Source organism: Salvia hispanica, chromosome 4, assembly GCF_029641045.1.
Source record: "Salvia hispanica isolate PSC_SH4W2 chromosome 4, Shi_PSC_v1, whole genome shotgun sequence".
Taxonomy (NCBI): domain Eukaryota; kingdom Viridiplantae; phylum Streptophyta; class Magnoliopsida; order Lamiales; family Lamiaceae; genus Salvia; species Salvia hispanica.
Window position 1 is genome coordinate 13153799 of NC_142695.1, and position 14546 is coordinate 13168344.

The window sequence follows — 14546 nt, forward strand, 5'->3', positions numbered from 1 at the left end:
ATATATATCGAAATTTTCGATATATATCGATATATAACGATATATCCATACGATAACGATATGAAATTTTTTTATATCGAAAGTTCGATATATCGAAACTTTCGATACGATAACGATATGAAATTCTTTCATATCGATATTTTCGATACGATACACGATACGACGTTTTCGATACGATATATCGTATCGACCCACCCCTAGCCCAGCCTAGGCTTGGTGTGGGGCCGGTCTAGGCCCAATCCATTGGTGATATGAAGCGAGAGTCATTGGTTGAATTAAGCTACAATTGAATTAAACAATATCTTTTGGTCCAAATTTAATGATTCCGTAAAAAATTAATGGTTAACCTCATTTTGAGATAATTGATGAGTTATATATAGACAAAAACATCCTTGTATAGGACAAAAGCTAACACGCTTATCATGTGTAGGACCAAATTGGTTTTATATGCAAATGCAGGGGACCGGTTTTGGACTTTAAAATGCTATTGCCGTCATTTTTTACGAAACTATTAAATATGAACGAAAATATATTGTGTATGACCAAAAGCCAGTTAATGTATAAGACCAAAATATTATTGAGCCAATGTACGAGACCACTTTTAAAATTTAATTAGTCTAGTCTAATGCCTACACAAGTCCCAACCAAATCCACATAAATGCAACATTTAATTTTGACTGCATTCAATTTTTTTCTTATAATTTTTAATCCAAGATGTAAAAATGATTGTTGTGAAATTTATTTTTAAAATGTTACTCATCTTGGTATTCAAAACCTAGTATCCGATGAGCAATTATAAGATTTTAAAATTTTATTATTTAATTCATATACTTTGAAATTTAAAAATACAATATCTACTAACAAAAATAACAATATAGTTCTTTCTAGCACTTCTATTAAATAAAGAACTAAGGAAAAATCATGGTTGTACAAAGTTAACAAATGAACTTAAATACTATATAAGTTTAGATTTGTTGGAAATGAGACATAAATGTTATTATATGTCTCTTCTCTAGTTAAGTCATTTCCGGTTGATAAGTTTTGCTAACCCAAAGATTAAAACTTGAGTTCGGAAAGCATATTAGAAGATCTATAGTTGAGAACAAAAATCTTTATGCAGAGAAGTAAGCGTTTCGATTCTTTAAATCTTGACACTATGATTTTCCGTCCATATTATTTCATTAATTATGATTTATATTCGTTTTACATTAATGAAATGTGTTCATGCAACTTGTTTCACTTGCACAAGAAATAGTCTAATAATCACATATATATCTAATTTGCTGATTTTATTTATTTTGCAAAATCTTCCACTATAAATCCCAATACTACATAGTCTAATAATCACCTAAATATGATTTATATTCGTTTTACATTAATGAAATGTGTTCCTAGCATGCAACTCGTTTCAATTGCACAAGAAATAGTCTAATAATCACCAAAATATATCTATTTGCTTATTTTATTTATTTTGCAAAATCTTCCACTATAAATCCCAATACTATGACCCAAAATTTGAGAGGTTGAAGGTTCCCAATAGTCGCTTGAGGTTGAAGGTTGCTAGCGAAAAATGAAAGACAAACAAAGGGACTGGGCAAGCATTAAAGTGAGATCTAGCCTATGTTTATTCTTCCTATGAATGTCATGTTACACTTGGAGCTGTTGGGTTCCACTAGATCTCGTGCATCCTCTCATTGATAGTGATTTACTCCCTCGGTCCAGGAATGGGAGGCTCTGTGTGTTTGACACAAACGTTAAGAAATATAATGGAAAGTGGAATAGTGGATCTTACTTTTATATACTAATTTTATAATAAAATATGAATAAGATTAGTGGAATACGTAATTCATTACCAAAAATAGCATAAAGCAAATAAAATATTTATTGGTAGATGAACGAAAATGACAAAATGAAACGATTATTGATGGACAGAGAGTAGTTTACATAATGCAAAATTGGTATCAATGGTACGAAAAGGCATTTGTATTTATCATGGTAATTTCGAGAGTTGAAGGACACATTTCTTTTTGTAACAATGACTAAGCCGCGCACATGGTTATGTAAAATGGTACTCCGCATAACAAATTCTAAAACAATTAACTAAAAAGTATGATTATGTAAAATGGTAACGTAGCAAAATCTAAGAGCACTCCCAATGGTGCCGGCTAAAAGTTGGCATTTTTTCTCCGTCTATTGCCGAGTTATCACCGACCAATGGGAGAGGTCTGCGAAATTCGGCGACTTTTCCTCCCGTTTTATCGCCAACCGGCGAAAAATCGCCGGATTATCGCCGAATTATCGCTGACCACTGTGGGCGATAATTCGGCGATAAATATATTTTTTGTTTTTTTTGTTTTTAATTTCCCCCCTATAAATACACACCTTCTCTTCATCGAGTCACGGTGTCTCAACCGAGTCTGAGTCCGCCGGCCGGGGTGTACCGTACAACGAACATGAACGGTTCAAGGCGTTCATGGACATACACCAGAAGGAGGCCCATCGAGCACTACAACACGATATGATCGAAGAATTGTGGGTAAATAGAAACCGCGCCCACCGCCCTTGAATTTTTGTACTTTGAATTTTTTTTTCCATTCCTGTACTTATTTTTTTTATTAATTTTCGTCGTTGTAATGTTTACCCATGTTTAATACAACGAACTTTATTACTATTATTTGTTTTGTCTTATAAATTAAATTAGCTAGCTTTATTATATACAAAAATAAAACAATTAAATTAGTGATGATGTAAAAATGAAATGTTGAGTTAGGGAGAAATAAGGGAGAAATAAGGGAGAAACCATTGGAGCAGTTGGCTAAAAGTTGGCTAAAAACTGGGGATAAATTATGGTGCTGATGTGGCAGGAGTTAGGGAGAAATAAGGGAGGTTTTAGGAAAACTGTTGGAAATGCTCTACTCCAGTTATTTCTACTTTCCAAGGAGCTATGTGAAATCATCAAGTGGTTGATTATCTCACCAAGTTCGTTTTAGTTAGATATTATCTTCGTCTTTTAAAAATAAAAGCTATTTTTATTTTGGGCCATCTCTTAAAAATATAATTTTTTTAAAACTTTCTATTGTAAGAAATGGACCCCACAATTCACTAACTCTATTTCCACTACTTTTTCTCTTCATTTCTCTTACTTTACTCATTTTTCTCCCCCTCTCTTATTTTAATAATTGTGCATTAAAATCCGTGCCATTTCAAATGTTTCTATTTTTAAAAAACGAAAATATTATCGGACAAAATGAGCTTGTGAATTTCAAAAAGTAGATTCCCTCTTGTACCTTAGTATATCCACACTAGTTGTGATTCACTTCCAGCAATTGGCAATTGGCAATTGGCAATTGGCACAAAAAATGCTCCAAAAACATTTTATGTGTTAGTATGCATTGAAATTTGCACGCTCCTCGCGAATTCACGCAATAGATTTCAGCCATCCCGACCATAGTTAGGATGTGAAAAACACGATTTTTTTTTCCCGAACATACTTCTAATTAATTTCATAGTTTTTGTTTTATTTCCTTTTGGGTCGCTAGGGTTTTCTAGCCGCTTATAAATAGTGGATGTCTTTGAATGCTGTTTCTGATTCATAAGATTATTTACGTTTTACCGAAACTAAGGTTTTACTGATTACTCATCAGTTCAGTTATTCTTTTACATTTTTTTTTCAAACTATTTGCATAATTAATTTATATTAAAAATATTTAACCACATAATATTACATGTAATTACCTACCAACTTATTAAATGTCTGAATATTTGGTATTTATATTTTTGAATCCAATTTTAAGTTTTAAGGATTGAAACTGCATAATACTCCCTCTATCTCCTATTATATGTCTTAATTTTTCACTTCGGTCTGTTATTATAAAATTGTCTAGCTTCACTTACAATACTCCCTCCGTTCCATAGTAATAGGAGCGTTTTTCCATTTTCGTCCGTTCCATAGTAATAGAGTCATTTCCCTTTTTAGTAAAAGTCAACACATTTTTCCACACCTACTTACTCTCTCTTACTTTTTTCTATCTTCATCTCTCTACCTTTTTCATTTTCCACTTTATTCTCTATTTACTTAACTCACCTAACACAATTTTTCTTAATTTCCGTGCCGAAAAGTTTTGACTTCATTACTATGGAACAGAGGAAGTATTATTTTTGCTAATGGACCTAATATTTCGCTAACTCAATTCTACTAACATTTTAATATAAAACTAATACTAAATAAAAGTAGGACTCATATATCACTAATTTTTCTAACTCACTTTCTTTTATAGTATTTCTTAACTCACGTATCGAATTAAAGAGGGACATGTTAGAAATTTGGGCATCCACATGACTAATTTAATGTGTATGGCTATCTTTCAGTTGTCCAATTAAAGTGATTCAATAAAGATTAAAGTTTGGGCTTAAAGTGTATTTATTTGTTATGAAAATAAGTGTAGATACCATAAAGTGATTTTCTATTTGATGAGGGACCGAATAGAAAATAAAGGGGTTTATATTTAATATAAATATAAGCTAGGGTTATGGTCCCCAAACGTCAGAAGAACATTCGATATCTCTGTATTCTCTCGGCAGACTTATTGCGAAGAATGTCTCTGATCGTTTGGAAGATCTATAGCCGTTGCAAAGCAATTCCAGCAATTCCACCGTTTCAATTCGTTATGGATCAAGGTACGCTTCCGCTCTACAGTTTATGCTCCTTCTCCATCGTTCTCGGTTAATCATCGTAGAGAGCTTTATGTAATTGTTCACTCAATTATTCCAACAAGTGGTATCAGAGCCACTCTATTGATGATTATCTGAGAATTGAGAAAAGGAAATTAAGGTTTTGATTTTATGAATAAAATCATACGGTTCTTATTTTGCGATACACGGCGAGATTGTTATAATTATTTATGTTGGTGATTTAGCCTAATTATGTATGCATCGAATTGATTGGATTTCTGTTATCTTTACGCATACTGAATTGTTAATTGCCAAATTCAAGTCGCTGCTTTGGGTTTATTCACAAATCACAATTGTTGATATAATATTGCTTTGCACGTGTTCCAAGACATGTTTTGATTGTGGTTTTGCAATTTCCGAGATTCAGTTTACAATTATGTGCAAATCTTTTCAATATGGCCTTATTAAAATATTGCACAAATTGATTCTTTCCTTTGTTATGTGGAGTATTAAATATTGCCGTATCCCTATGTAAATGGTAATTGAGAATTGTTGTTTTATCAACTATATGGAAATTTTGTAGAAAATTGTTTCTGCATGTACGTATGGTGGTGTGTATTTTTTAGTTGATGTATTGGTGTTGGTGAATTTCCTTTTGGCAAAAATTTATGCGTACGGTTATATGTTTTGTTAATTCGGATTATGTTGAGGATTTGCAAATTGTATATGTTCGGTGATTAGGATTTTATAGTTCATGGTTGTTATGTGAATCCATAAACTTAGGATATATATTCTGTGGATTTGTTTAGTTATTTTAATGATGCTTCTGGTTGTGTTATGTTCATTGGTTATGATCTTGGGAACATTAAAATTTGGATTTTGTCGATTTTAGTGAAAATCGAATTTGGCAAAATTATATGGAATCCCATTAGGAGTCAGCAATTTGCGATTTGCTTGGGGAGTTATTGGACTGGCCGTCAGGATTCATCGACTTGCTGAGTTCGCGAGGTACGTGAACCCGGTGACTCGTTGGCTAGCCATTATACTCCAGAAAGTTAACTACCACTTGCTTGCAAGCGTTTATATTCAGTTTTAAAATTTTAAATTTAATAATTTTGGTGCATCTCATGTTCCTTTTATTGGTGTGTGTATTTTAATGCGGATATTAGTCAGCCCACAGGAAGATTAATATTTGGCACGAGATACTCACATATCTTTAGTGATAAATACGTGACAATTATTCAGTTTTCGTGTAAGTAATGTGTGATGCCCACAGGTGGACACTGCTTAACATGATCTTATTGTCAGTGTTTGATCACTGTAAAGAGGCTACCACTTACAAATTCACATTACTGTCAAAGGACTTTTTTTTTTTTTTACATTACTGTCAAAGGACTTATTGTGAATGTTGTGCTCGGTACCTCGATATGGTTTACTAATGTTCAAAATAGATTAGTCGAAATAAGACGTTGCAACAATAACCTATCTTGTCTAGACTTCTTTACTGCGAATGTTAGGACGGTAAGTGTGTGCGTATTTTTAATGCGGATATTAGTCGCCCACAGGAAGATTAATATTTGGCACGAGATACACACATACCTGTGGTGATAAATACGTGATGATTATCCAGTTTTCGTGTGAGTAAATGTGATGCCCACAGGTGGACATTGCTTGACATGATCTTATTGTCAGTGTTTGATTACTGCAAAAGGTTACCACTTGCAAGTTCATATTACTGTCCACAGACTTGATTTGAATGTTGTGCCGGTACCTCGAGATGCTACCATTTTATTTGAATTTTATGAGTGAGCATGACAATTAATTTGGTTTTGTTCCCTATTCAATTGTGATGTCTGCTTCTGCAGTTTCTTCCAACATGAACAATATGTTAGTGTTGAATGGGTCAAATTTTAAGGATTACAAAGATTATATTTTGATTGCTCTGGATTGCATGGATCTAGATTACGCGCTAAGGATTGAATAACCTACTTCTCCTACGGACGATAGTACTTCTTATCAAAGGAGAAACTACGAGAAGTAGGAATACTCGAATCGTGTAAGTCTACTGATCATTGGGCTTAGCATCCCAGAAGCCTTTCAAGGCACTGCATCTGAGTATATCAGTAAGGCCAGTGAATACCTTGCCAAAATTAAGGAACGTTTTGTGAAAAACATTAAGGTTGAGACAAGCGTGCTTGATCTCAATAAAGTATAAGGGCAAGGGCAACATTAGAGAGCACATTCTGAAAATGTCTCACGTTGCTTCACTTAAGCGTGAATTCTAATGACTTGTTTGTGCATTTGGTGTTGCACACATGGTCAGTATCTCAAGAAATAAAGTAAAGGGTTCATCACAAAGGTAATAACATAAGGACAACGATAGTTGTTTCTTTTGTGGTAGACATGTATATAATAAAAGGAAGAATTGTGACGGATATCACGCATGGCGTACATATGAAGTTACAATTCTTATTTTGGTCTGTTCTGAAATTAATTTGGATTTAGTCCCTAATGATATATAGTGAGTAGATTCTGGTGCTACTGCTCACATAAGGTTATCATTATAAGCCTGTCTGAACTGCCGAAAGTCAATTGATGGTGAAAGATACATCTATGTGGGATAAGACAAATCGGTGGAAGTATAGACTATTGGGCATTGTAGATTGTTATTAAAGACTGGAATTTTTCGGTTTTGAAGGATACTTTGTTGTACTGTCTTTTAGATAAAATTTGGTTTCTATTTCTGCTTTGGATAAATTTGGATTCGCTTGTTCATTCAGAAATAGTAAACTTCTTCCTTCAAATAATTCTAGTATTGTGAGCACTGTTTCCTTAGGTGCATATAACAATCTTTGTATTCTCGATTATGTTACTTCATATTCAGAAGCTTTGCATGTTGAATCAAAAGGGACTAAGCAAATTAAATAATGCAAATTTGGTTAATTTATGACAAAAGTGTTTTGGTTATATCTCAAAATAAAGGATTGTAAGACTTGTGTCATATGTTGTATTGAATACACTTATCTTTTCAGAACCTGATTTGTGTGTTCAATGTATTAAAGGAAAGCAGGCCAAACATAAGAAATTAGGTGTCAATAAAGCTATACATTTTAGAATTGATATATACGGACATTTGTGGTTCATTCCCTTCTGTTTTTTGGAATGACCAACAATATTTTATATCATTCATAGGCGAATATATCTTGTTTTGGGCACCTCATTTAATCTATTAAAAGTCTGGGGCTTTAGACAAGTTCAAAATATTCAGGGCTGATGTTGAGCTCCAACTCGACAAAGGCATTAAGAAAGTCAAATCTGGTCGTGGTGGCGAATACTACGACAGAAATGACTGCTCAGGTGAATGTCAAAGACCTTTTGCTCTCTATTCGAAAGAGTGATCGTCCATTAGTATACCATGTCAGGATTTCCTAGCTTGAGTGGTGTAGCTGAAAGACGAAATAGAACTCTTAAAGATATGTGAAGGAGTATGATTTATCATTCTTCCTTGTCGCATTCGCTTTAGGGAGAGGCATTAAAGACTATAGCATATATTCTCACTTTGGTTTTCCAGAAAAATTTAGGGGTTTTTAAATTTTATGATCCCACAAAAGGAACTAATTATTTTGGGACGAGAAATATAGTATTCCTTGAGGATGTTGAGTTTGAGGGGAAGAATGTGTTAAGGAACATTACTTTTGAGGAGGAGTCTGTATAGACACCTACTACTGTTTCTGACAATGATCAGGTATCAATTACTATCATTGAAGAAGAAGCATATTAAGAACCTCAAGATAATATTATTGTAAACATTCAATCTCATGCGGATGATATCATTTAAAGTCAATCTCAACAACCTCAATTAAGACTCTCGTCAAACCTAGTCTCATTCAATGCCCTAAGATAAATCTTGAGATTTAGAAAATGCAGAAGGTTCCATATGCTTCAGTGATTGGGAGCCTAATGTGTGCTCAAGTGTGTATTAGACCCAATTTGGTTTTAATTATTTATATGTTGGGCAGATATTTCAATAACCCGATATGGATCATAAGGAAACAGCAAAATGGGTTATGAGATATTTATAGAGAACTAAGCATTACATGCTCGCATACAGAAAATCAGATCATTTGGAGAGATCTTTAGGCATTTTGATTCTGATTTTGTTAGATGCCAATACAGTAAAGGATCCATTTTAGGTTACGTGTGTCTGTTGGCTGTAGAGCCATTTCGTGGAGAAGTGCTGAGCAAACACTTGTAGCTACTTCTGCCATGACAACGGAATTCGTAACTTGTTCTGGGGCATCTATTTATAAATATGACTGTGAAATTGTGTCACTAGGCTGCATATTGTAAGGTATTGAAAGACCACCGAAGTTATGTTGTGACAATAGCTCTGCAGTATTATATTCTAAAACAACAGGAGCTTCCTGGTTGTTAAATAAAGAGTTCGGAATGGACAAATGCATATAGAGCATAAGGGAACGGATTTGATGATGACAAATCCGCTCATTAAGGGACTATCACCAAAGGTCTTTCATGGGCACGTAGCCAAATGAGTGTTATGTTGTTTAAGGGTACTTCCGTTCAGTGGGAGTAGTTAGGGTTGTTGCTCTATATTGTGTTTTGAACATGAAGTTATAAACTCATGTTATTCTCTACAGAAATAAAGTATTATGTTTTGTCTATTATTTTTTGTTTGATCTCACTTTGGGAGGACCAGTTGGAAATAGGCATGTATGATCACCTTGCATGAAATTTCCATGCTACACTCCATAATTGATCTGTTGTTGATTATATTTGCATATGTGATTACTGATGGGTTTAATCATGAAAAAATATGGTGATTGCCCCTTTAGTCATATGTCGATATGGTTGATAATAAGATTGTTTGGAAATACAGTATGTGATAGCACTTTTGAGCGCTCATTCGGTTTGTACACATTTATTTGGTGTCATGTGTTGCCCATGTGGGAGATTGTTAGAAATTTGGGCATCCACATGACGAAATTAATGTGTATGGCTATCTTTCAGTTGTCCAATTAAAGTGATTCAGTAAAGATTAAAGTTTGGGTTTAAAGTGTATTTATTTGTTATGGAGATAGTGTAGATACCATAAAGTGATTTTCTATTTGATGAGGGACCGAATAGAAAATAAAGGGGTTTATATTTAATATAAATATAAGCTAGGGTTATGGTCCCCAAACATCAGAAGAACATTCGATATCTCTGTATTCTCTCGGCAGACTTATTGCGAAGAATGTCTCTGGTCGTTTGGAAGATCCATAGCCGCTGCAAAGCAATTCCAACAATTCCACCGTTTCAATTCGTTATGGATCAAAGTACGCTTCCGCTCTACAGTTTATGCTCCTTCTCCATCGTTCTCGGTTAATCATCGTAAAGAGCTTTATGTAATTGTTCACGCAATTATTCCAACAGGACACACATATTTGGGGACGAAGGGAGTAGCATGTACCTCCAAATTGTAAAGTCACATGCGACCTTGTCTCGCTAGATTCAAGAAAAAAGAATAAATAGGAAGCGACCAATGTACATGTTAATTACTTTGATAAGGTGACAAGAGACTCGACTTGATTGCATCAATAATTCTTAATTAATAATTGTAACACCAGCAACTTATCAGTTATGCATGTACTAACCAAAATGAGCTGTGATAATTGTTAACACCTAGCAAGATTGTCTCTCCACTGATTGCCCATGCATATACCTCCAACACTCGGCCGTGCTAACTGATAACTTTTACAATTGTATATTACACAAAATTCCACAACAAATATTACTATTTTTTTCATCTAGTGTCCCCTAAATCACATGGCTCTGATCCTCTCCCAATAATGCACCATAACAATTCAAGAAAACCCACATTTCTCACCTATAAAATCCCCAACTTATCAAACAATTTTCTCACCAAGCAATCAAGTAGCCTCAAATAAACCCTCTCTCCAAATGGCTACAAGAACTGCCATTTTCATAGTCCTAAACATCCTCCTCTTCACATTAGTAAGCTCAACCAATGTCCCGTGCCCTCCTAATTCGCCTTCAACTCCAGCCCCAAAGCCACCATCCCACCACCACGGCCATGGCCACAGCCACGGCCATAAGGGGTCGAAGGGGAAGTGCCCCAAAGACACCCTAAAATTGGGAGTTTGCGCTAACTTGCTAAATGATTTGGTGCACCTTGTGGTGGGAACCCCTCCCAAAACCCCATGCTGCACGCTCATCGAGGGTTTGGCTGATCTTGAGGCGGCCGTGTGCCTTTGCACTGCCCTTAAAGCCAATGTCTTGGGCACCAACCTCAATGTTCCCGTCTCGCTCAGCTTGCTCGTTAACTACTGTGGCAAGAAGGTTCCCTCTGGCTTCCAATGCGCATAAGCTATACCCCCTTTTTATCAAAGTGTTTTTATTACTGTTGCTTTGGTGTGTCATGTCGATTCCTATGTTATTTGTTTTGTTCATTTTGTATCCTTGGTTATAATGATGGCTTGATCTCGTCTTCAGTCATTTGTTGTGCATGGTGGTAGATACTTTAGAACCATCTTTACAATAAAAATGGATGATTTCGATACTTGATTTTTTTGGTGTGGCCATTTTTTTGTGTTAGCTAACAATTAGTAGACTCTTTATCATCACTTACTAGACAACTTTGTAAAACCAATGTCCCAATGCCATCCCAATTAATATCTAATTAGGAATTCATATTGCTAATCCAACAAATTATATTAATCTGCTAATCCTAAGGTTACGAAATAATATGGTAAAAAGATTGTTCAATTCTCAAATCATCAACTCTTGTATCAAACATGTCCCATATTCTTTTTTTCTTCGAAATTGTATCCTTGATGGATGCCAATATTGTGAATTTCATCAACTTGTGTTCTAGATTCACCCTTACTCTAAATTCAAGAAAAAACATAAATATAGCAAGGAATATATATTTTAAGTAAAAATAAATCAAGAACTGTGACTTGTGACATACCTTAAACTCAGATGTAAAAAATCATAATTGCAGTAACAAATTTCATCCAAGTTAAAGAACGCTGTAAGTTTTCACTGTGTCAACTAGCAATTATTATTCTTGTACATGTTCAAACAACAAGTCGTGGATATATAATTTTATTAAAAACCAGATCGTTGGCATATACACATATTTCAGTGATTGTTATTGAATATATAATAAAATACTAATAATAATCCTCAGCCATAAGTTTGGCAGGATTTCATAACATTCAATCACGACCACATGGATCCTCGAAATAAATCATATGTATCTCTCAAAACATTCAATAACATAAAAAAATTTCACCTATAGAAACCCTAACTCGGACCCATGACTTTTCATCTCTAAAAAAGCAAAACCCCACACAAAGCATTCACATATAATGACTTCAAGAAATGCCATTTTCATTGTCCTGAAACATTCTCTTGTTCGCTTTCTCTATAATTTCAAAAAAAATGAATAAAATGAAAAATCGAGCTTTGATTTTTGTGAAAATTGTAAAATTAAAAGTATCAATAATAATTTTTAATGTACTAGAATCAACCTAAATGTATAAAATCAAACAAAAGACGCTAAACGTGCCTTAAATTAGCATGATGCTCACATATGGTATATAACATATCATTCGTCATGATTTATACTCCATTTTTTTTATTTCAATAATAATGGAATCTTTTATAGTCACGTTTGCTTGCTATGCGTTACTTTTTTCAATACTTTACAAATTACAAAGAAATATACATTTTGATTTTAGTTAACTCGTGAAGTTTCTGCGACCAATAATATCATCAATCTTTCATGAGTACAATATCCCATGGGCAAGAATATACTATGAAATAATAATTAAACTTGAAGAGGAAATTAATATAATTTCAACTAAAAGAAAGGGTATTACATGAATAAGGAAAATTACTATCTCAACCCCACCGGCTGCTTTCATAAATGTGAAACAAGATACAAATCATAACCAACCAAAACATTTAAAAACTTGAATCTCAATAAATTAAAAAAAGCAAATCACTAAATAGAAACAAATGAAATTGATTATTTAGGCACATTGGAAGCCGGATGGAACCTTTTTGGAGCAAACATTGAGAAGCAAACTAAGAGAAATGGGGACGTTAAGGTTGATTCCCAAAACGTTGGCCTTGAGGGCAGTGCAGAGGCACACGGCTGCTTCGACATCGGCCAGCCCTTCGATGAGGGTGCAGCATGGAACTCTCGGAGGAGTACCAATGGTTGCACCAATCAATCCACCAAGCAAATTAGCACAAACACCTAGTTTTAGGGTATCCCTAGGGCAAGTAGACTTGCTCGGGGTGGCGGGTGTGGGAGGGCATGGGGTCGACTTAGGCAATGGTGGTGGCGGCTTTGGTTTGGGAGTAGGGCAAGATCCACATGCACTAGAAAGAGTGAAGAATACAAGGTTTATCACTAGGAAAAGGGCAACTGATGTTGTTTTCTTGGAACCCATTTCCCCTCTTGGTGTATGGACCCTAAAAACTTTCGGTACAAGACTTGGGATTTTTTGGATGTGTGACTTTGGTGCAAAAAAATGGGGTATTTATAGCTAGAAAAAGATGCTTAATTATTTAGGTGAAATGATAAAAAATTGTTTAGAGGGATGGATTGTAGCTGGCACAATGAGCATAGGGTTAGGCAAACTTTTGGATGCATGCGAATATGCAGTGCAGTCTGCAAATTGCCATGTTCCTTTGCCTCACTGTATTATATGAACGATTTCTCTAATTTATCTTAGGTTGGTAGATATGCAATTGTTTAATTGTTAGAAATATTGAGTAAATCATGGCCAACACTTTGTAGATATTACTTCCTTCATCCGCCATTGAAAGTTACACTTTGACATGACAGGGTTTTAAGAAACATAAATTTTAGGTTTTTGGATTTTTATATTTTGGATTGGAAAATTAAATTGAAACAAAAATAGGTGAAGAAATAAAACTAGAACACAAGAAAAAAGCAAGAGATTGAGAACATTGCTCCTAATATGCTCCAGATGTAAATCAAGGACCAATAAATCTATGGATTAAAGATCAATCTAATGAAAGTAGAAATAATCTCGTTCGTTCTACTCACACTGAATATGTTCGTAGGTATTTGAATTTAACCTTGCTGAACACTAAGATCAGATTCATACTCACCGGATTATCACTGTTATAGACGCATAGTATGCTCTAATCCAACTTCTAATTTCCAACGTACATGAATTCATCTACAAAATCAATTGAATATTCCTACAAATGCATAGTAAAAATTCAACGATTATTGCAGTGACATGTAAATCAATTTACGGTTGCGCGTAACTCCACTCGAGTCGAGTGATTCTGGACATAATTCCACTCGGTCGAGTGGAACTTTCCGTCTTGGAAGTTTTTGGTCTCTTAGACTCACTCTGGTCGAGTCGAGTATAGGCACAAGTCCACTCGGTCGAGTCAAACATTCTGTCTTGGCAGTTTTTGATCTCCTAGGCTAGCTCTGGTCGAGTCAAGTATAGACACAAGTCCACTCTGGTCGAGTCAAGTATAAAAATGCTTCCAAACTTCATCCTTGACTCCCGACTTTATTCCAACTTCATTCCATGCCTCGTTCATGCCCTAAAATGGAAATATTGTTTAAATTTGAGTCCCAATATGCGTAGTACCACAAGTTTGACGAGATACAAGATGGATTTGAATCACACATCAAGGTCCATTACAAAAATAATACTTCATCCGTCCCACAAGAATATTGGTTCTTTCTTTTTTAGTCCGTCACATAAGAATATGCACTTTCTAATTTTGGAAAGTTTTTTCTCTCTAATGAGGTAGAAACCCATTCTCCACTAACTATACTTTAATTACCT

At 34.6% G+C, this 14546-nt stretch overlaps 2 pseudogenes; one reads left to right on the forward strand and one right to left on the reverse strand.

The window, feature by feature from the left end:
• The first annotated feature begins 10588 nt into the window (after positions 1–10588).
• LOC148927275 (14 kDa proline-rich protein DC2.15 pseudogene) lies at positions 10589–11251 on the forward strand (annotated as a pseudogene).
• A 1281-nt stretch (positions 11252–12532) lies between these two features.
• Positions 12533–13208, reverse strand: LOC125192650 (14 kDa proline-rich protein DC2.15 pseudogene; annotated as a pseudogene).
• Between the last annotated feature and the right edge of the window lie 1338 nt (positions 13209–14546).